A 24,320-nucleotide genomic window follows, 5' to 3' on the forward strand; every position below is an offset into this window, starting at 1 on the left:
CTGGTAGTTTTGGTCAGTCAGAGTCAGGGTTAATAAGTGTTCAAACTTGGACTGGGTCACATAGTGTCCGTGATCAAGTTGGGAGAGGGTCATCTCGAGTGTATGGTCAGTCCAGGACAGAGTCAGTGAGTGGTCAGTCTGAGTCTGAATTATTGAGGGTTTGGGTTCGGTTGGGGACAGGTTTCGTGAGGGGTCAGACTAGTGGTAGGTCATCTAATGATTATGGTCAGTCTGGGGCTAAATCATCTGGTGGTTTGGGTCAATCTATGGCAGGGTTAATGAATGATCCAGCTGGGGATGGCTTGCTAGGGGTTGTGGTCTGCCTGGGGCAGGGTCAGTAGATGGACAGTCTGGGGCTTGGTTATCTAGTGGCTACAGTCAGCCTGTCACAGAGCCAGTGCATGAGCATCCTGAGTCAGGGAGATCTGGTGGTTTGGATCAGCTGGGGACAGGGTTAACGACTAGGAACAGGTCATCTACTGGGCATAGTCAAACTGGGACAGGGTCATCTGGAGGGAATGGGCAGTCTGGGGCAAGGCCAACAAATGGTCAGCCTGGGCCTGAGAAATCTGCTGGTGACAATCAGTTTGAGGCAAGATCATCTGGAAGCAATGGCCAGTCTGATTATGGGTCATCTCATCATCTTAGTCAGTCTGAAACTAGACCAGTGAATGGACGGGATCAGCCTAGAGCTGGGTCATCCGGTGCATCAGGTCAGTCTAGGGCTGGTTCGATGAGTGGTCAGCTTGAGGCTGGACCATCTGATGGCTCTGTTCAATCTGGGGCTGAATCAGTAGGAGGAAACAGTCAGCTTGGAGGAAAGGTGTCTAATCATATTCATTCAGGGACCTCATGATCCATAGATTCTGGTTATTTAGGGGCAGGAATAACTGTTGGCCACAGTCACTTTGGAAGTGGGAGACATAATCATCATAGCAGGTCTGAGGCTGAGACATCCTTAGGTCATGGGCAGTCAGGACATGGCAACTCTGACTACTCTGGCTCCACTGGAGAAGTAAAATGGGGAAACACTGGCCACATGGGAACCCCAGTGGATGGCAAGACTCCCCATCATGGGAGACCAGTCAACAGCAATGCGTTGCTTCTGCTGGCTCATGACAGTCTAGGAGGAGGCACTGGAATGGGATCTGGAAACCCTCCCAGCCAAACAAATGCTCTCAACAAAGACATCTTGGCTCAGGAAGGGCTGCTGGGAGCCATCCTTCTCAACAACCAGCATCTGATTAGGGAGCGTGAAAGTCTACTTAAGATCCTCCTGGGCAGCAAGGCCTTACCTGCTGGCAAAGATCACCTCCTGGAGGCAGCTGGGTCCTTGGCTCTGGAAGGCTTGCTCTGCAAGGGTTCTCTAGGGGGCGTCTGTGGCCATGGGAGTCTTGAGGACATCAATGATGTTCTAAAGAGCACGGTTCATTTTGGGAAACTCAACAGCTGGTGAGTTTGAGTCCTTAAGCTATAAAGTAGTTCCCCCAAAGCATTGGTTAGTAGAGGTTCCAGGTATTTGAAAGATATCACTCTCTGCTGTGAGTTTCAGATCTCACTTACCTGTGTAGACAGTTGACTATGAGAAGGCAACATTAGATATCTCTTTCTTCTCCAAACTGTCAACCTGGCACCCAGTATCCCCCTGTTACAATGTCATACTTTGGATTTATGTAGTCTTGTCTGAGCCCCTACTGAATTACAAATAGTCCTGGAAAGGGGTACAACAGAAGCCCTTCCTACTGAAACCTTAGTTCTTATTTAATACCCCAGTGATCAAAACAGCATCGTTATTATAAGCTAATACCATAGTTACCAACTGATGTTTTGGATTTGATGTCCTAAGCCTCCTTTAGTACCCCAGTTAACTGAAACCATTTGTTATTGGCTTATGCTTTCCTTATCTAGAGCTAGTAGGAATGGGACTTAGAATGGAAATCTAGATTAAGGATGGGAGGGCTCAGGATGGAAGAAAGGTCACACTGCAGTTTGAATGTTGAGCTGAGAGGCCTGGGAACATCTTTTTCACTTTCTGTCACCCTTCTCATTCTGTAGGCTCAATATCATCAACTTTGATATCATCCAGGTATCATGGAAGGTCTATCCTTTAAACCGCTTCCAACTGCAATTTCAGACAAAACTGACAATCAGTTTCCCAAACTAAGTAATGTTCATAGCTAGAGAAGTGGGGCATGGAAGCGAATTCCTGGAGGTAGTAGACAGTTTTTCAACATCAGCACAATGTCCCTTGGCTACATTTAGCCTTGGCAGGAAATCTTCACAGTATCTGCCTAAACACATCAGCTCCTTCGGGATGACTGTTAACAGTGAGACAGCTGTGAGAGTTTATCTATTATTTTTCTGCCACTTTTGCATTCTTTATTATAACAAACTTGGGGGAAGGGAAAGTTAAAGCATAAACCTAAATTTACAACCCAGAGACAATGGCTGTTCTTCCCAGAATTCTTTCTGTATCATTTTGAATGTCAGTAACTCTTCCATCACATCATTGTACAATGATACATTTTAACCATCTTTCTATTGTCAGATGCTTGAGCTGTTCCCAATTTCACTCTTATGAAGAACTCTGTGATTAATATCTTGACTAACAAATCTTTGTTCATAGCCTCAATTATTTACTTAGAAATTCTCAGAAGTATAATTTATAGATTTTGGCAAGTATTGCCAAATTGCCTGCCAGAGAGATGATGAGATGACGGCAGCATAACTATTATTGAGTACCTAATGTTGACATTGGGTTTCCTTGATAGCTCAGTTGGTAAAGAACCCACCTGCAATGCAGGAGACTCTGGTTCGATTCCTGGGTTGGGAAGATCTCTTGGAGAAGAGAAAGGCTACCCACTCCAGTATTTTGGCCTGGAGAATTCCTTGGACTGTATAGTCCATGGGGTTGCAAAGAGTCAGACACGACTGAGCAAATTTTACTTTCAATATTGATATATTCCAGGGCAATATATTCCAATGCTAAGGGCATTCATGAATTATCTCATATATTCTTCACCATAATCTCAGAAGGGGTGTATTGCTATCATGAGCATTTTACAGAACAGAGATTAAGTGAAATTGCATGTGTGGGAGTGTAGATGTGTATGGTGGGAGGCGCTGTACACTTTTTCTGCATTTTGACTCTTGAGCCATAAAAATGTATTACCTATGCAAAAGTAAAGTGAAAGCATTTAACTTACTTTTAAGTATATATTCAAAAACAAAATTAAGTAAAATATACAAGGAACAGCTGTGCCGAGTGCTGTGTTCAGTTGCCCAGTCATGCCTGGCTCTGTGCGACCCCATGGACTATAGCCAGCCAAGCTCCTCTGTCCATGGGATTTTTCAGGCAAGAATACTGGAGTGGGTTGCCATTTCCTACTCCCGGGGATCTTCCCGACTCAGGGACCAAACCTGAGTCTCTTGCATCTCCTGCGTTGGCAGGTGGATTCTTTATCACTGTGCCACCCAGGAAGCCCACATATGGAACAGCAGGCATCACTAAAAAATATGCATTTGGACCACGTCTCTCACCCACAAATGCCAGTGCTTGTTTCCAAGCTTCAGGGAAACCTTGAGAGCAGCCCTAAACATTTGTTCTGGGAAGGGAGGGTTGCCTGAGCTGCAGAGGTAGAGAAGGCGAGCCGTGATTGGCCCCCAGACCTGACGCAAAGAACTGGCTCATTTGAAAAGACCCTGATGCTGGGAAAGATTGAAGGCAGGAGGAGAAGGGAACGACAGAGGTTAAGATGGTGGGATGGCATCACCGACTGAATGGACACGAGTTTGGGTAAACTCCGGGAGCTGGTGATGGACAGGGAGGCCTGGCGTGCTGCAGTCCATGGGGTCACAAAGAGTCAGACACGACTGAGCGACTGGACTGAACTGAACTGGCCTGGGACCCAGGGTATGCTCTGGCCGTGACTTCTTATGCCTTTTACTTGGTCTTCCCTCTGGAGGCTCCCTGGGATCTCAGTTCACACAGCCCTCTCACTCCCGTTCACTGTGTATGTGTTGTCCAGGATACTCGGCTTCCTCGGTGGCTCCAAGGTGGGCGTGATCACTGAGGTGCCCTTAGAGATGCCCCAGATCTGGTCGAACCAAGTCCCACTCACTCCACAGCACTCCAAGCTCAGCTTCACCAGGACGCTCATGCAAGCAGGCTAAGTGCCGTGCCAGGAGGGCTGGGCACTGAGCAGGGTGCAGCTGGGGATTGTACCAGGCTCAGTGGTGCTTACCAGGCTTTCTCTGGGGCCATGGTCTGGATCCCAGCAAGCCACTAGAGCATCTGCTCTCATCTCAGCTTCTGCTCAGAGCTCTCCCCCACAGAATTTAGGCTTCTAAACAGAAGAGAGTAGCTTCTTACTAGAAGCACATGTCTTTGCTAAAAGTGGTCCTGCCTGTAGAGAACCTTGCGTGGTCCCTTGTCTGTGCTCACATGAGAGATCCTGGGCGGGATCTCCGGTATATCACTTCTCACACTACGCTGTAATTAAGAGTGTGTGAGCTGTGTGGGAACAGAAGCTGCTTTGTAACTATCATTCATTTGTTCCTTTGTTCATTCAACAAACATTGAGCCAGCCACTACAGAGTTGTACCTGGAGATACATTGGAGAACAGGACTGAAAAGGAGGCATAGATGGTTGGATGGATAGATGAATGGGAGGAAGAGTGGGAGGATGGGTAGCTGGAAGGATGGATACACAGATGAACGGATGGATGGATGGGTGGTGAGTGGATGGATGGATGGATATAATTGTGACTGATTCGTGTTGATGTATGGCAGAGATCACCACAATATTGTAAAGCAATTAACCTCCAATTAAAAAAAATGAGCAAACATAAAAAAAAAAAAGATCAGTGTAAAAGACACCACCCGTTTATGAGGTGCCAGGAGCCCTGCTGGTGAGGTGGTCAAATGTCCTCTAGCCCACCTCTTTCTTTCACTTATTGCACAGCGACTCCATTTTACGTATTATACATGAGAGGCACAGAGATGTTATGTAAATTAGACAAGGTCACACAGCCAGGAAGTAGTGGTATAGGGAGCCAAGTGATCTTGTGTTTTTAATGTTGTGATTTGAGTTAGAATCACTGTAGATGGTGACTGCAGCCATGAAATTAAAAGGCACTTGCTCCTTGGAAGGAAAGCTATGACAAACCTAGACAGTATTTCACAAAGCAGGGATATCACGTTGCTGACAAAGGTCCATATAGTCAAAGCTCTGGTTTTGCCAGTAGTCATGTATGGATGTGAGAATTGGACCACAGAGAAAGCTGAGAGCCAAAGAACTGATGCTTTTGAACTGTGGTGTTGGAGAAGACTCTGGAGAGCCCCTTGGGCTGCAAGATCAAACCAGTCAATCCTAAAAGAAATCAACCCTGAATATTCATCGGAAGGACTGATGCTGAAGCTGAAGCTCCAATACTTTGGCTATCTGATGTGAATAGCTGATTTGTTAGAAAAGACCCTGATGCTGGGAAAGATTGAAGGCAAAAGGAGAAGGGGGATGACAAAGGTTGAGATTGTTAGATGGCATCACTGACTCAATGGACATGAGTTTAAGCAAACTCTGAGAGATAGTGGAGGATGGTGGAACCTGGTGTGCTGCAGTCCCTGGGATCGAAAGAGTTGGACACGACTGAGTGACTGAACAACAACAAAACTGAGTTAATATATGCCAAGTACTCATATTACTTATATGTTAAGTACTCATATTACAAGTACTCCAAGTCCCTGGAGTGGAGGAAACATTTGTAACCAGCAAGCTATAACTGCTGTTATTTCAAATGCCCTATTCCCCTCCCCAGCCAGCTCTCTGCAGTCATAGAAGTCATGCTCAGACAGATCCTGCCCAGCTGTCTACCCAATATGGTGAGTTTGCCCAAGTGGGCCCTGGGCAGACCCTAGAGATTCCCTGGAGAGGCTTTGCAGCTGGAAGCACAGAGAGGCAGCCAGGGCAGGCAGTTTTATCCTCAGACTCCCCAGCCTCTCCAGGCTTTGTTGTCCTGCACTTTGTCCAGGCCCCTGTGGTGGGGGAAGGGACATTTACTCTAGGATTGACGTGTGCTAAGCAGTTTACACCTGCAGAAGAGGAAGATTAATTTTGTGTTTATAAAAACTCTGATAGAACCACTCACTTCTACACAACCAGTCAGAGGCTGGGCTGTGCTGGGCTGGAAGGAGGCCCAAGTGTCCTGTCACACAGGCCTCTGCTCATGTGTATTTCAGCTGTGCCCAGTGGTCCGATTCTGGATGCACATCATCAATCAACAGTTGAGCTTCCTAAAACGTAAGTTGTGTTATGGACCTGAGACCTGCTCTCTGGCTTGGACTATTGCAGTAGCCAGCTACCCACTCCTGTTTTCTCCCTTTCGTGGCTTCCAGAGAGGTTTTTCTGAATCACATCTCTCTGCTCAGTCTTCCCTAGGAGGATCAAGTTCAAACCCCTCAGGCTGGGAGTCAGGTCTTTCCTTATTCTCCTATGTGCCCCTCAGGCTGCTTCAGCCTATAGATCTCAGCCATCCCATACACTCCATGCCCTTTTGAGATGTTACAGCTTTGCTCCCGATGTCTTCCCACGCCCTTCTTCTACACCTGGAAAATTCCTGCAGCCCTTCAAGGTGTGACTCTGATGCTTTGTTCTCCAGGTAGAATGACTCCCTCCTCAGGACTCCCATGCTCACCTACCCATCACTTGTGCCAGACTGTTTAGTAATTGTCTGCTTCTTTGCTTCCACTAGAACAGTAGATCCCTGAGATCAGGGACCTCTGCATTATATTCTTTCTGGTGTTGTTTCATAGTTCCTAGTTAGGCACAGAGGAGGCACTCTATATTTATTGACACTTTGTTGGAATATGAACTGGAAATGAAAGGGAAGAACATTGATGAATGGAACAAAGGACAAAAGCAGAAACATGTATGGAAGAATAAGTGGAGCGATGGATGGATTGGTGGACAGATACATATAAGGAAATGTGGACAGAATATGATGGAGGGAAAATGGAAAAAGGGGAATATAAGTGGATAGATGAATAGATGGAAAGGAAATAGAAGGAAAGAGAGAGAAAATAATTGATGGATATAAGAGAAACTGGAAAGATGAAAGATGATGGAGGGATGGAGGGATAGATGGATGAATGGATGGAAAGAAAATGGATAAAATAATGAAAGAAGGAAGAGAGGATGGTTGGATAGAAGGATGAATGGGTGAAAGGGTTCGTGTGTGGACAGGAGGGTGAGTGGATGAATGGAAGGAAAGAAGGGTCTCTTACTATTGTGTGGGAAGATGAATGGTGGAGAGGTGTGTATAGATGATATATAGATAACAGAATGGGAGAAGGAAAGAAAAAGAAAACTATAAATATGGATGGAGGATGAATGGATACAAGGAAGGGAGAGGGGAACATTAGGTGGATGGATAGGTGGGTAGATGGAAAGATGAGGAGAAAGATAACAGTAAGGGAGATAAGGACATATGAATGGACGGATGGATGGGTGGATTACCACCTGCCAAGGTGAGAATGCTGTACCCTCTTGTGCTAGAAGATGGTAGGACATTGGGGTTACAATGTATCTTCCAGCAGTTGTTTTGAATACTCTTCTTCCAGATAAGTCTATGTATGACAGGGACAAATGAATGAGTTTTATAAGTCTGTGTTTCAGTCAACTTAACCTCTTGTCCTGCCTTCTCATTGCCACCACTCTCCTTCTCTCTTGATCAGATGTCCAGTCCTTTGGCTTGTTTAGGAACCTCCACTCTCCTTTCTCCAGGCTGCCCACATCATCTGAGCCGTATTACTGCCTGGACTTTCAGGTATGAGCATCGAATGGTGGCCCCACAAGTCCCCCTTCCTCTCCACGTTTGTTCTCTCATCTGTCAGATCAGGGTGATTATCATACCCATATAAAGTTATCCTAGGGGCTCCCCAGGGGCGCTAGTGGTAAGGAACCACCTGCCAACGCAGGAGATGTAAGAGACTGCGGTTCAGTTCCTGGGTCGGGAAGATCCCCTAGAGGAGGGCATGGCAACCCACTCAGTATTCTTGCCTGGACAATCCGTGGACAGGGAGCCTGACGGGCTGCAGTCCGTAGGTTTGCCAAGAGTTAGACACGACTGATGTGACTTAGCATGTACAACATAAAGTTATCACAGATATCACTTCCAAGACACACATTTTCCCCACATTGTAACATTTCTAAACTTGGCGTGTGTCCCATATTCAATGGTATGCCACAGTCAATTAAAAAATTTTCTTGCTGGCACATTGAATAATCATCAATGATATTCTGGCGTGCACGAAATATAGTACAATGACTAGATGAGAAGATATCTGTGATTCGTCCAGTGCAGAGGAGGAACTAAAACACTAGTGGTTTACTCCTCTTTGCCCTTGACCTAACTATTTAAAACCATCAGGTTAGTTACTTGGCATGACAATATGTGGGGACCCGAGGATGGAGAAGCGGCCCATGGGGGCCTCAAATGCATTCTTCCCCTCTGAGCTTCTTTTAAGCATTAACATGATACTGCCAACTCCCCTTCCCCGACTAATGGGAAGTCCTGAATTATGGGAAATGTGCTTTGTTTCACAAGTAGAAATTTCAGGGGTCTTGGGATCAATAGCCCCTGTGCCTGCCAACACTCAGCTGTTCAGGAGAAGAGTCAAAAGTCCAGATTTTAGGAAGAGTTCTGCCACCCTGTCTAACCTGGGCAAATCCATTCACACCACTGAGCCTTCTCTTCTCTATCTGTGGTCCTTATATTGCAAGGTTGTTGTGAGAATTAAATGAGAGATGCAGCTCTTTGGCACAATAGGTGCTCGGTTAATGTGGGCTTTCTGGTTTTTCCCAGGACAAACACTTCCCGGCCTCTTACATTAGCTGGCTCATTGAACCTAACTTTTTTTCTTCTCATATCTAGCCCTACTACTATCTCCCAATCCCCCCACCCCTCCTCCATCTTTACGTTGAACTGTTCTTTCTCAAGAATTCTGAAAGCAAGTGTAAAATATTGGGACCATGGACAGCCCACTGGGCATAGATTCTGTGCTTTGATCAACACTGAGCACTAAGCTGGCTTCCTGGGTGGCAAATCCCCAGGGACCAGTGTCACGGTAGGGATCCTGAGACCGCCCACTGCAGTGATGGTGGTGGTGGGAGTCCAGGCTGCCATGTGCCACAGTGACTCTTGCTAGAGACAGGTGTGTGGAGCGGCCCATGCTATAGTGGTGAGTGTGAGTGGGTCCCGGGGGCAGCCCACATCAGAGTCACCAGTGTCAGCCCGGGGCTCCTTAACTCCATGGTGAAGAGGTTTGTCCTGAGATTCCCGGAGTCACCTGCTCCATAATGATAAATCTTTTAGTGAAATTGCTGATTATTTATTTTTTTTTTTTTACTCCATGATGATCAGTATTATAGGATTCCTAGGCTATGTCACCAAATAGGGAAGACTACTATGATGGATTCCTAAAATGTTTCGCTCCGGTGGTCAGTTCATTGAACTATCTCATTCCATTAGTTTTCTAGGCCAGACCCTTTCCTTGGAGGCTGTTCTTTGTATTGTGGTCCAGTCCCCACCCTATCCCACTTAATGGTAAAGGACACTGAGGTGAGAATCTTAGGATATTTCACTCATGTATTGTGAGAAGCTTTCCAGTAGAGCCAACTGGTTTCTGAGTCTTAAAGGAATTTGTTGGACTTCTCTCGTGGTCCAGAGGTTAAGAATCCGCCTTCCAAAGCGGGGGACATGGGTTCGCTCCCTGGTGGGAGAACTAAGAGCTCACAGGTCCCAGGACAACTAAGCCCATGTGTCCAAACTAGAGGGCCCCGGCACCACAACTACGAGCCGACGTGCTATAGAGCCCGTGCTCTACAACAGTTCCCAGATCACGCCACAAGGGGGAGCCATGATGCTGCAAATTCATGTTTCTTACACTGACGGTCATTTGCATAAAGCAGCATATTCTTTTATGCCGGGCTCTATTCTGGGCAGAGGAGCCTGGCCGGCTCATGGGGTCCATTGGGGTTCATAGCGGTTCATGGGGTCGCTAAGAGTTGGACAGCACTGAGACTAAACAGCACAGCCCTGTTCTGGGCACTTGGTCTTCTTGATCTTGTTTCATTTTCAAAGCTTGACTTCAAGTTCAATATCCTTAGCTCCATCTTAAAGATGGGAAACACAGTCTCAGAGAAGTGATGTAATTAAACGTGTGGCTGGGAGTCAGAAATCTTGGGCTCAGACCCCAATTCTTCAGCCTAGGGGACACAACCTCAGTCTCCTCCTTTGAAAGACAAGGATAATAATAGCAACATTATGATAGTTAATTGACCTTGTGTGCATGCTAAGTCTCTCAGACGTGTCCCACCCTTTGCGACCCTATGGACCATAGCCCACAAGGCTCCTCTGTCTGTAGGATTCTCCAGGCAAGCATCCTGGAGTGGATTGCCATCCCCTCTCCAGGTGATCTTCCTGACCCAGGGATCGAACCTGTATCTCTTATGTTTCCTACATTGGCAGATGGGTTCTTTACTGATAGACCTTGGCTGTTTATTTTATGCCCAGTCCTGTGCTGTGCTCCTTACACGGACCATTCCATGTATTCCTCACAACCATCCTAGGAAGTGGCTGTTAGGATCCCTGTTTTGCAGATGAGGAAACGGAGTCTTAGAGAGACTGCCTGGCCCACTCCCACACAGCTAGAAGGAGGCAGAGTAAGTTCGAACCCAGGTCTTCCAGTGAGAGCAAGAGGAGCTGGAGGACAGATGTGTTAGGGCCTCAGGGAGGAGAGGTGCCCTGAAGGTTCTCCTTCCTGCCACGTCCATGCTGAGTCCCCCATGTTGCTCTGGCCTTTTCCCCACTGGTGCTGCAGGGAATTGGGATTCATGAAGCTGGGCCCCTTCACCACCCCCTGGTTCTACAACTCCCCCTGGGAGGAGGGACTCATAGGGTGGCAGCCAGCAGACCACGTCCTGGAGGTGTCAGGCTGGGGCATTGAGACCCGCAGTGACCGGAGGGTCCCAAGCCCCCAAGGGTCTCCCCACACCCAGCACACCGTGCATAAAGTGACCTCAGAGCCCAGGCCTCTCTCTTCTCCTTCGTGCCCCTGGGGCGCCTGCCTGAAGACACTCTGACTGTGATGGCTCTCAGGGCCCTGCTGGCCCAGGGATACACGTGACAGCCTTTGTTTTGTCAATCTCCTTTTGCCAGCACATCTCTGTGAACAACCCGAGAATCCCCGTGGGCGCGGAGGAGAGTCACGTGGAGCTAGATGGGGTTACAAAGAAGGAAGAGCAAAGGGGTCAGAGCGGCCTTCGGTTCTTGCGGAAGTATCTGCGGGGCCCTCAACACCCGACGCCCCTGGCCCAGAATCAGTGATCCCGGGAGGCCTCCAGATGCCAAAGGACCCACAGTGGGAGGCTCTCAGGAGAGAACCCCACCACGACTTTCCTTCCTTCAGGCAGCGAATAGATTCAGCTCACATCTACGTGAATCTGATTTATGCAAATCTGAAACAGTGTCCTGCAAAATACGAATGAAGTTTCACGTTGTGAACAGAAAGTTAATTTTTCTCATTGTTAAGAATGCACAATGGAACACGCTCCAGGCCCTCCTTTATGGAAAAATCAAGGTCCCTCCCTCAAGTCCACAATCCCTCCAGTTTTCTCCTCCCCTCCCTCTACAGCTTCACAGCCAGTTTCCCCAGAGCGGGGGTTTCTCAGCCTGGAACAGCCTTCTCAGCCCCCGACTCTTGTAAAAATGCAGCGTCTGGTCAGTTGGTCCGGGCCGCCGCCTAAGATTCAACGTTTCCTCAAAACTTCCTGGAGAAGCTGATACTGCTAGTCCACAGGTTACCCCTCAAGCAACACATTTGTTTGGGACACGTTCACACCTCCAGCCACCCATTTTCACTGGTCACCCTACCAACTCAGCGCTCATCAGGCACTCAGCAATCTCCACGTGGAGGAAACCACGTGTCAGCCTCATCTTACTTGATCGCACTACAGACATCACTTCCTCCTCCTTGAAATCAGCCCTTCCCTTGGCCATGCTCCCTTGCCTGTTATCCCACCCTGCTAAGCATTCTACCTCTGCCCCTTTGCAGGCATAATGTTTTCATATTGGCCAATCAGTGTATTTCTTCACCCCCACCACTGTGATTGGCTCAGAGCTCGGCATGTGATCCCAGCTGGACCAATGGGGATCAGACCTAGACTTTTGAAGGGATAATAGGAAAGAGATAGTGCTCTTTCTGCCAGGGTTGTTAAGAGAGAAAGTGAGCCTGATGGCCTCTCTACTACCCTTTGGGGAGGGTCAGTTTGAGAATGAAGCCACTGAAGAAGAAAGGAGATCCAAGTCACAGAGAGAAACCGTCCAGAAACTTTCCTTTGAGCATTTGGATTCAGCCATGTCTGAAACCCTTTGACCTTTGAGTTAACATGAGTCAATGACTCCCTTTCACACTTAAGTCCGGGTTGTGTTTTCCGTTACAAATAACCCAATAATCCTGACAGATGCCATTGGCGAGCAAATTTCAGCTCATTCTGTGTAAGCCATCCTGGGAAACAAGAGATGAATCTCAGACTTTGGCCTCCCAGAATCGAAAGTTGTGTGCGTGTGTGTGTGTGTGTGTGTGTGTGTGTAGAAAAGGAAGAGACCTATTGAAAAGCTATAAGGTAGAAAATTAAGAAGGGCCATCTGGGTGGATCAATGAGGATTTCATACGGGACGTGTCGTGAAGGATCGGGGAGATTTGCAGGGTGTGACATCCTTAGACCTGGGACTGGGAATGGGGAGCAGTTGATGGAAAGCAGGGCCGGGAAGGCAGAGAGGAGGCCCCGGCGGGGCAGGGGCGGGGGGCGGGGGTGGTCCAGAGAGATGAGAGGCCTGAGAGCGACAATGAGAGAGACCCCCGCAGACCGAGAGTTCTATTTTCTCTGCATTTTCCTCCCTTTTAGTTCAGAAGGGGCCACCACATAAGGCTCCAGGACGATGTATTCTCTTTTTAATTCAATGCATTTCCAGTGCCTCCCAACCAGGATCAGCATCTGATGTTAGAGAGGAGGTTCAGAGAGCCGACTTGCCTAAAATCACCACCTCTAAGAAGCAGGGTCAGGAAAGAGACCCTGTCCTGGTTCTCAGTCTCAACCCTCCCCCCTCAGCAGAGTTAGCTTTTCTGAGCACTCACCATGTACCAGGCACAGGATTCACGGCTTTCAGACTTAAGTCTTACCTAATCCTCACACCAGTTTTAGCAAATGCACTATCATGAGCTCTCACTTTGCAAATGAGGAATGGATGCTCAGAAAGTCCATGTAACTTGTGCAAGGTCACGCAGCTAGTCAGCAGCAGGGCTAGGATTCCAGCTGAGGTCTGGCTAATTGTCAAAAGCCCCTGGGAGACAAATATACTCACAGATGCCCCAAGTTTGGGGATTCTGCCAACATCGGTCTTTTGTATTATCTGTACTATCTCCAACTACATCATAGTGTTGTATGGTTTCTTCTTTCAAGTCCCAAAATGCTCAGTTAAACTCAATTCAGTGTTTCTGAAAGGCTGTCCTCAGGACCAGGCTCTGCCAGGGACAGCAGCTAAGGCAGCAAGAGGGAAAATTCTGACCATTTGCATCAGGTTTTCAATGTACAGAACATGTTCAAGAACGTTACCTGCTTTGGGGAAAATAGTTGTCATGTTTGCCTGCACCTGGTGAAAGAGGAAAGTGAAAAAGTTGGCTTAAAACTCAACATTCAGAAAACTAAGATCATGGCATCTGGTCCCATCACTTCATGGAAAATAGACGGGGAAACAATGGAAACAGTGACAGACTTTATTTTCTTGGGCTCCAAAACCACTGCAGATGGTGACTGCAGCCATGAAAGTAAAAGATGCTTGCTCCTTGGAAGAAAAACCATGACCAACCTTGATAGCATATTGAAAAGCGGAGACATCATTTTGCTGACTAAGGTCCATGTAGTCAAAGCTATGATTTTTTCAGTAGTCATGTATGAATGTGAGAGTTGGACTATAAAGAAAGCTGAGCGCCGAAGAATTGATGCTTTTGAACTGTGGTGTTGAAGAAGACTCTTGAGAGTCCTTTGGACAGCAAGGAGATCAAACCAGTCAATCCTAAAGGAAATCCATTTCCTTCTCCAGGGAATCTTCCCAACCCAGGGATTGAACCCAGGTCTCCTGCATTGTAGACAGACACTTTACCATCTGAGCCACCAGGGAAATCCTAAAAGGAAATCAGTCCTGAATATTCATTGGAAGGACTGATGCTGAAGCTGAAACTCCAATACTTTGGCCACCTGGTGTGAAGAACTGACTCATTTGAAAAGACCCTGATGCTGGGAAAGATTTCAGGCAGGAGGAGAAGGGGATGACAGAGGATGAGATGGTCGGATGGTGTCACCGACTGGATGGACATGAGTTTGAACAAGCTCTGGGAGTTGGTGAAGGACAGAGAAACCTGGCATGCTGCAGTCCATGGGGTCACAAAGAGTCAGATGCGACTGAGTGACTGAAAGGACTGACTGCTGATGGGTGCTGAGGGCTGGGACACAGATGAGTGCTCTTTGGGATCCCAGAGCCTGGCTTGGGGCAGGGCCAGAACAGAAGTTCCAAAAATATATGATGAATGGATGGATGATAGGATGAGTGGATGGATGGAAGGGTGGGAGGAAGGATGGATAGATGGAATTCTGGATCTTTCCTCTACATTCTCTAGTCAGCCAATTGGTCTGTTGATTAGCTTACTCTTTTCATTTTAATTCAATGTGGTGTTCATTGGGACCTGGACTGAAGACAATAAGAGAAGAAGGGGCAGAGGATGAGATGTTTAGATAGCATTGCCGATTTAATGGACATGAATTTGAACCAACTCTGGGAGATAGTGGAGGACACAGGAGCCTGGCAGGCTACAGTCCATAGGGTTGCATACAGCTGGACACGACTCAGTGACTGAACAAAAACCACCACAAACTAGGCCCTAGGTGGCTGCCGGGGACACAAAGATGGCAGAACTAGGGTCCCTGACCTGAAGGAGCCCCAGCCTAGCAGGGGGGAAAGGGCTAATACACATTCTTTCAACCGACAAACTCTTATGGAGTGCCTCCCCTGAACAAAACTTGGGCTGAGTGATGCCAAGGAAACAAAAAAATGAATGAATCAGAGTGCTTCCTATCCTTTGAGGGCTCAGACAGTCCAAGACAGATGCCAATCATTAAGGTGACAATGACAGTCACCTTACAAACAATGTGTTGTAAATGTCTCAGAGCATGGACTCTGGGACCAGGCTACCTAGGTTCAAATCCCAGCCACTTACTGGGTGGGTGGCCTTGAGCAATTTACTTTACCTTTCTGTGCCTCAGTTTCCTTGTCTATAAAATGGGGACAAACTATTACCTGCCTCTGGTGGTTTGGAGGAGTAAACAATGAGATCACACTTTCCTATCAGTTATGAGCTGACCTCAATGACTCCTCTGTTGCCCTGGAGGCTGGCCCATCTCTGGGACGAGGACCAAGATTCATTCATCTTTGATGAATGGGCTTGACGCAGGAGGTGCTCAATAAACAGTTATTGAGTGGATGAGTGGTCCCAGCACAAAACTATTAACATTTGTTAAGTGAATGAGTGACTAGATAGATGGACGTGGGATCCAGTTCTCTTTAGTAGGAGGCATCTGGAAGATGATGCAGGGAGAAGACAGACAAGAGGTCCAATTCTGGGAGGTCAGTGGGCTGTTGCCCTCATTCTCTCGTCCATTCATTCATTCACACATTGAGACCGTCAGTGCTGGTTAGCCAAGCCAGGTCCTCTGCGGTCTCTGCCCTCAGTGATCTGGTCAGACGGGGCATGGCTGATGCCCTTTTCCCACACCCTCTCTCTTTCCTTTGCTCTTTCTTCCTTTCCTTCCTCTCACTGTTTCCATCCTTTCTTTCTTCTTTCCTCCCCCAAACATCATTTGGTTCCTACTCTGAGTCAGATCCTATGCCAGATCTGAGGGACCCAAGGGTGGAAGAGAAAAGGTGTTTGGGCTTCACGGGACTTGGGAAGGAGCCAGACCCATTGAACTTTCCTTTCAACTGTGTAGTGACTCTTCTCTGGGAGGTTTGGGCAAAGTGCTCAAGGGGCTTTTCACAGAGCAGGGGGAAGAAGAGCCTGGGGGTGGGGGATGAGACCTCCTTGTCCATCCATCAGTCCATGAGAAGCAGTTGTGCATTTTCTAGGGCCCGACACCTGGGAGAGCTGTTTAACCCAATAGGTGTTCCAGACACAGAGCCCAGGGTTTAGGAAAATGTTTGCAAGCTGAAAAAACAAAATGTGTTACCTTCAAAACCAGAAAAATGTCAAAACAGCTCAAAGTTTAAATTAAAGGTCTTCAGACTGTAACATTATGACAGCTTTATTAATTGTTATATTTAGCAGTCATGAAAATTACAATACATTTGAAAATAGTTGTTACTTTGATTTCTGTATTTGTCAAGAATTCCTGCGGAGGCAATTCAAGTGTGAGAAATGGGAGTCTTTTATAAATTGGATGAATTGTTCCTGTCTGGTTGATTTCAAAAGCAAAATGATAGTTCTTTCAGCTTTTTTTCATAGCAAAGTGAAGAAATTACATTTGGTGGATGGGAGGAGGGTACACTTCTGTAAGTCTACCTCAGTGTTAGTCAGGGTTTGGGGAGGGGGTCCCTGGGGGTGAAACCTGGGAGCTGAGTGGGAACCCTGAGCCTCAGCCAGCCCTGCCTCTGCCTCTGTGAAGCCTCAACCCCACGCTTGCCCTCTCTGGTCTCGGTAGCCTGGATGACCTTCTAGAATCTTTCTTGCCAGGAAGCTGAGCTGTGTTCAGAAAAAGATACCAGCTCAGAGCTTAAGGGCTGAGTCAGTGGGATGAGGAAGCTGCCCTGGCTGAGGATTAGCTGTCATGCCAGGGGTAGGATGTCCTAGTCCTAGGACAGCTAATCCTTCATGCTTCATTGGAAAATTTCAATGAGAAATTCATCTCACGACCCTCGTGGCTGGCGCTTTTGGCCCTGAAAAGCAAATATCTTCCGTGCAAGGAAATTCCTTGTTCCCGGAGAGGGATGAAGAGACAGGATGCACGGGAGGAGCTGTCATCACTTCTGTCTCCAGGATGGCCTGGATGAACCTGCCTGGACTTCAGATGGCCTCTGAGGGAACCAGCCTCCCTGCTCACCTGTGCCCTTTGCTCTCCAGGGTATGGAGAGTGGGCAGAAATGGGCACCGATGTACCCCCGCATTGTGCTGGCCCTGGACTGGTATCTTTTTGTTGCACAGACACAGCAGCCTGGAGAAATACTGAGCCTGGTGTTAGCTCCCAGAGCAGATGCAACAGGCTCAGAGGAGCCCATCAATGAGGAGAGAAGCCCCTGGCCAGCCAAGTCCATGTTCTTACCACTATACATACCAGTGGTCACTGGAACAGGGAGGGACCAGAGAGAAAGGAGGGGTGGGTTCTAATGCAGCAGAAGTGCCCAATGTCTGGGGAGAGGTAGATAGGCCCGGAAAGTACTTGAAAACAGAGCAACGTGCTCTCCCTCAGGGAAGTCACCCATGGGCAGGGTCAATGATCTCTGTGTTATAATAACAGCAACAACACATCAGGGAACATGTGTTCATCAGCCATGATCAAAAGGCATTGTGATCACAAGGGGACACATCAGGCAACAAAACAGACGAGATCCCTGCCTTGTGGGGCTCCCACTCCAGCGAGTGAAGAAGAAAGCACATCTTTAGGGACTCTGTGTCCAGGTTTAGACATGTTAACTGTGTATCTTTCAGACCAGTTCAATTATGTAGGTACACCCATTGTGCCCACTTTACAGGTAAGTAAGTTAAGTCCCTGAAAGAGAAAGATAAAAAGGCTAGTAAGTAGCAGAGCCAGGATCTGAGCCCAGGCCTATCATACTTTTAAGAACTGCACACACTGCCCCTTGTTGCCCTCACTGTTCTCTTGGGCTCCTGAATGCTGCATCAGGTCATCACTCACTACTGTTAATTGCAGTAATAGTAATGATGACGGGCTTCCCTGGTGGCTGAGTGGTAAAGAATCCCCCTGACAATGCAGCAGATGCGGATTCGATCCTGGGGTCGGGAGAAGGAAATGGCAACCCATTCCAGTATTCTTGTCTGGGAAATCCTATGGACAGAGGACCCTGGCAGGCTACAGTCCGTGGGGTTGCAAAAGAATTGGACATGACTTAGGAATTAAACAACAACAAAGTAATGGTGACGTTCACTATTATTCATGGAGTATCTTCTCTAGTCAGGACTGGGCTGGGTTCTCTACTGACCTGTCCTCACTTAGTTCCCCTGCAGCCCTACTAAGGTAGAGGATATTCCTATTCTTGTTTTACAGTTAAACAAACAAACAAACCCAGAGCTACCAACAGCTCATGCAACTCAATATCAAAGCAACAAACAATCCAATCAAAAAACGGGCAGGGCACCTAAATAGACATTTCTCCAAAGAAGACATATGGATGGCCACAAGGCATGTGAAAAGATATTTGATATCACTAATTATTAGAGAACTACAAACCAAGATTGCAATGAGGTAACACCTCACACTGGTTAGGATGAGCACCATCAAAAAATCTACAAACAATAATCGCTGGAGAGGGAGTGCAGAAAAGGATATTCTCCTACACTCTTGGTGGGATGTAAGTTGGTAGTTAGTACAGCCTCTATGGAGTACGGTATGGCGATTCCTTAAAAAACTAAGAATAGAGTTGCCATAAGACCTAGAAACCCCACTCTCGGGCACACACCTGGAGAAAACCATAATTCCAAAAGATACATACACCCCAGTGTTCCCTGCAGCACTATTTACAATAACCAGGACATGGAAACAACCTCAGTGTCAATCAACAGAGGAATGGACAAAGAATACGCAGTACATAAATACAATGGAATATTACTCAGGCCAAAAAGGAAGGAAACTGTGCCATTTGCAGAGACCTGGATGGACTTAGAGATTGTCATGCAGAGTGAAGTAAGTCAGAAAGAGAAAAACAAACATTGTGTATAGGTTCATGCATGTGGACGCTAGAAAAACGGTGCTGATGAACCTATTTGCAAAGCAGAGATAGAGACACAGATGCAGGGGACAAACTGTGGTTACCAAGAGTGGAAGAGGTGGGTGGGATGGACTCAGTCAGTTCAGTTCAGTCGCTCAGTCGTGTCCGACTCTTTGCAACCCCATGAATCGCAGCACGCCAGGCCTCGCTGTCCATCACCATCTCCCGGAGTTCACTCAAACTCACGTCCATCAAGTCGGTGATGCCATCCAGCCATCTCATCCTCTGTCATCCCCTTTTCCTCCTGCCCCCAGTCCCTCCCAGTATCAGAGTCTTTTCCAGTGAGTCAACTCTTCCCATGAGGTGGCCAAAGTACTGGAGCGATGGACTAGGAGATTGGAATTGACATATGTACAATTCGAGGTATATAAAACTAATGAGGGACTTCCCTGGTGGTCAGGTAGTTAAGACTCCATGCTTCCAATGCAGGGGGTGAGGGTTCAATATCTGATCCAGGAACTAAACTGCAGCAAAAATAAATAAATAAAATTAAATAGATAACTAATGTTATTGTATAGCACAGGGGATAAAAAGAAGAAGGTACAATCTACTTGTAAGACATATACTGCTAAGTCGCTTCAGTCGCTTCAGTTGTGTCCGACTCTGTGCGACCCCCAGCAGCCCACCAGGCTCTTCCGTCCATGGGATTTTCCAGGCAAGAGTACCGGAGTGGGGTGCCATTGCCTTCTCCGAGACATATACTAAGCTAATCTGAAAATGGCATTCCAATATATGTTAGGTGCAGACAAATACTATTTGATCCCACTTATACAAGGTACCTAGAATAGTCAAATTCATAGAGTTAGAAAATACATAGGTAGATGCCAGGAGTAAGACTGTGGGCAGGAGGAGAAAGGGGCAACAGAGGATGAGATGGTTGGATGGCATCACCAACTCAATGGACATGAATCTGAGCAAACTTGGGGGAGATAACAAAGAATAGGGAAGCCTGGTGTGCTGCAGTCTATGGGGTCACAAATAGTCAGATAAGACTGAACTGAATGGAGGGGCTGGGAGAAGGAATAGGGAGTTGGTGCTTAATGGGGACAGAGTGTCAGTTTAGGAAGGTGAAAAATTCAGGAGACAAATGATGATGAGAGTTGTACAATAATGTGAATGTAGTTAGTGCCACTGAACTGTACAGTTAAATGTGTTTAAAATAGTATGTTTTATATTCTAGTCAAAGCTATGGCTTTTCCAGTAGTCACGTATGGATGTGAGAGTTAGACTATGAAGAAAGCTGAGCACCAAAGAATTGATGCTTTTGAACTGTGGTGTTGGAGAAGACTCTTGAGAGTCTCTTGGACTGCAAGGAGATCCAATCAGTCCATCCTAAAGGAGATCAGTCCTGAATATTCATTGGAAGGACTGATGCTGAAGCTGAAACTCTGGTACTTTGGCCACCTGATGTGAAGAACTGACTCATTTGAAAAGACCCTGATGGTGGGAAAGATTTCAGGCAGGAGGAGAAGGGGATGACAGAGGATGAGATGGTTGGATGGCATCACCGACTTGATGAACATCACTTTGAGTGAACTCTGGGAGTTGGTGATGGACAGGGAAGCCTGGTGCAGCCCATGGGGTCACAAAGAGTCAGATACAACTGAGCGACTGAACTAAACTGAACTGATATTATGTGACTTTTCCTACAGTAAAAATTTTTAAAAAAAGAATTATAGTTTATATCTACCACCACCAGCAACAACAAAAACAGAGCTCAGAGACGTTAGGGCCCTTGTCTTCTGTCACACAACCAGCAAGGGAAGACTGGGAGGCACACCCAAGGATGACTCTAAAAGCAAGCTTATTGTGCTGTTATAAATGAAATGCATGCATTTCTAAATATGTACACCTTAATCAGCAATAAAGAAAAATGCTTCTGCAGGCTGTAATAGAATTGTTGAGCATCTGCGTGTCAGGTCCTGGGGGTGATGCCCTGTGGTCCTGGTCCTCATGGCCTCAGAGAGTGGGCAGTTATCACTGTGCCCAAGGAGCGGATGGGATTCCTGCAAAGCAAGAGTGCCAGGTGCGCCATCTGGTGGGAATGGGGCAAAGTAGCCCCAGATGTGCCTGGTCACCTCTCAGTGCCCTGAAGTGTCAGCTGTCTAGCAGAGCTGCTCATTTTGCAGTTAGAGGAAATGGAGATCATGGGAGAAAATGAATGTCTTGGTCAGAGTCACAAAGCAGGTTATTGACAGAACCAAGAGTGGAACTCAGACCAGGGTCTCCTTCTTCCTCCAGCACCAGGCAAGTCCCAGGGTCCCATCCTCCAGGAGCACGTGGTGACACCGGCTGCAGGCACCTTAAACATGACCTGGTCCTACACTGGCCAACATGCAGTGTCTCCACTCTCTCCTCCTGAATTTATGGAAGGCATTGCCAATCAGTCCTCCTCTCCAAGCCCAGGAGCTTCCTGGCAGGGCATCTTGGCAGAAAGCTCCATCCAGGCCCTACAGTCAATCAGGGTCCTACTTAAGACTCCCTAACTTGACCTCAGAAGGGAAATGGGCAGAGTGAGAAACCAACTGTGCCAAGGGCTATATATTAGCACCCAAGGGTGCCAGAATTTGCGGACATAGGTATACTGTAGATCTGAGCCCATTTAAGCTCACTTAGTCTTTAGTGAATGCAAAAATAGGAAAAGCAGTTGAGATAGATTAAGCATGATGGCTACTTAATCTATCCACTACAGCCTCTCCATAACCCTGTGCAGTGGGGTCATAAATAGACGAGAAACTGGAGGCAGAGGGGAGTGAGGTGACCAGACACCAGCAACAATTGTTATCATCACCATCACTGTAGCAACTGTGTTGCCAGGGGCCTACACACATTACCCCACCACTTCTCGCAGCATCCCTGGGAGGAGAGGCCCATAGTTAGTTCCATTTCACACTTAGGGGACCTGAGGCTCGGGGAGATGAAGCTCCTTGTCCCGGCCACACAGCTAGCAACAGGCAAAAAGAGGATTCCAACCCAGTCTGCCCAACCCCAGATTTGGGGTATTGTAATTCCCATTTTTCTTTTGAACTATGATGTTGGAGAAGATGCTTGAGAGTCCCTTGGACTGCAAGGAGATCATACTAGTCAATCCTAAAGGAAATCAACCCTGAATATTCATTGGAAAGGCCAATGCTAAGGCTGAAGCTCCAACACTTTGTCCATCTGATGCGAAGAATTGACTCATTGGAAAAGACCTTGATGCTGGGAAAGATTGAGGGCAGGAGGAGAGGGGGAATCAGAGGATGAAACAGTTGGATGGACATTAGTTTGAGCAAGCTCTGGGAGTTGGTGATGGACAGGAAACCTGGCGTGCTGCAGTCTATGGGGTCGCAAACAGTCAGACACAACTGAGTGACTGAACTGAACTGAATTTCCATTTTGCCACTCGGCATGGAGTTGTTTTGCCATTTTACAATGAGGCAGCTGAAGCCTGGGGCCGACATCAGGTCCGAGCTCACTACATCACACTTGGTCCCTTGGGCTGTGGTCCTGAGTCGGGAACTCTCTCTTCACAAGATTTCAGCACAGCCCCCAGCTCTGGGTCCACAACAAGCAAAAGAGGAACCCGGTGTTTGCAGAACTGAGCACAGACAACCTGCGAGTCTGCTGACCAGTCCAAGGCTTGGCTGGATGGGGTCCACTATGTCCCAGGTCCAGGCTTGGGCACCTGCCCTGTGCTCTGATGATGGGACCACAGTCAGTATGAGGAACACTAGCTCCCCAAGCCTCTGGCCCTATCCCTACTTTGTCCTGGCTGCAGTCATGTCAAGGACAGGGTTACAGGTCCCTGCTGAGGTGCAGGTGGGTAAACGGAGGACGCTGACTCTGGGTGACCCAAAGCTCTCTACTGGTGCCCCCAGCCTAATGCCACGTGGGCACCCATCTGTGCTCCCTGGACTGGGAGTTCTGGGTTGACATAGGCCCAGTGCACCAGGCATTACAACCAACTCAGAGTCAAGGAATAAACACGGTATTCAAGTACGACTTTCCTGCCCCACCAGCTGGCCTCGACGTGATCTGAGTGAAAGTCCTTCCCTGAGAATGCAAACACTAGGTTCCTGTTCTTGTGAAACCCGGGCCAGTCACCTTTCTTTCCTAAACCTCAGTTTCCTCAGCTGGAAAACGGGGCTTCCAAACCTCCGTAGGGGGTTGCCATGAGCGCCAGTTGTGAAAGTACACCAGCAATGCCTGCCCCTAGGGGGTTCTGGATTCTGGGGCCAAAGAGTGCGACTCGCTGCTGCCCCCAGAGGCTGAGAGTAGGAACAGCCAATCTCAGTGGTAGAGGATGCAGAACTGGGTGAACTCCCCAGCTCTGATCCTTCCTGTCGAGAAAGTCATCTTCCCCTATGAATCTCACGTTCCTCGGTCAAGAAATGAGTGCAGAAACACCCCTGCCTGGTTGCTGACGAGGTGAAACAAGATGAAGCAGGATAAGCACCTAGGGTTGTGTCATGTCTAGGCAGCGGTGGGGTTCCAGAGGATGGCGTGGGGGTCGCAGCTCTTAGAACTCAAGGTTAAAAGTACCTTTGAGCCACCCTAGTCCAGTTGCTTCCTTTTTTGGCCACCTGTACTTATACTTCCGTACTTGTGTTAGTCACTCAGTCATGTCCAACTCTTTTTGACGCCATGGGGTGTAGCCCAGAAGACTCCTCTGTCCATGGAATTCTCCAAGCAAGAATGCTGGAGTGGGTTGCCATTTCCTTCTCCAGGGAAACTTCCCAACCCAGGGATAGAATCTGGGTCTCCTGCATGGCAGGCGGATTCTTTATCATGAGAGCCACCTAGGAAGTCCTGGGAAGGGTGGTGAGGGTCATGTCTAGGCAGAGTGGGTTTCCAGAAGATGGCGTGGGGGTCACAACAGTTAGAACCAAAGGTCAAAAGTACCTTTGAGCCACCCTAGTTCAGTTGCTTCCTTTTCTGGCCAGCCATCCCAGAGCCCCTGACCCTGAATATCTAGAGAGGAGCTCAGGCATCTGTAGTTTAAACCAACTTTAGATAATTTTATTTAATCTTTGTTTTAAAATAATTGACCTCCAATTGAAATAAATAGATTTATATTAAAAAGAAAAAATAAAAATAAAAAGTTATTACCAAGCAGAAAATTTCAACAAGCCTAAAAGATATCCAATGGAAGAGGAGAATAAGTTTCGTTAATTCACATGGAGTTTTGGATGTGTCCTTCTCCTTCTCTGGACCATAAGCTCCCTAGT

General features: G+C 47.5%; 1 long non-coding RNA gene across 1 annotated transcript; it reads left to right on the forward strand.

Moving 5' to 3' along the window:
- The first annotated feature begins 7,732 nt into the window (after positions 1–7,732).
- LOC138417908 (uncharacterized) lies at positions 7,733–12,470 on the forward strand. Its single transcript, XR_011248335.1, has 2 exons — positions 7,733–7,824; positions 11,218–12,470. It is a non-coding gene; the product is annotated as an uncharacterized lncRNA (long non-coding RNA).
- The last annotated feature ends 11,850 nt before the right edge of the window (positions 12,471–24,320 follow it).

The sequence above is a fragment of the Ovis canadensis genome, chromosome 13 (assembly GCF_042477335.2).
Source record: "Ovis canadensis isolate MfBH-ARS-UI-01 breed Bighorn chromosome 13, ARS-UI_OviCan_v2, whole genome shotgun sequence".
Lineage (NCBI taxonomy): Eukaryota > Metazoa > Chordata > Mammalia > Artiodactyla > Bovidae > Ovis > Ovis canadensis.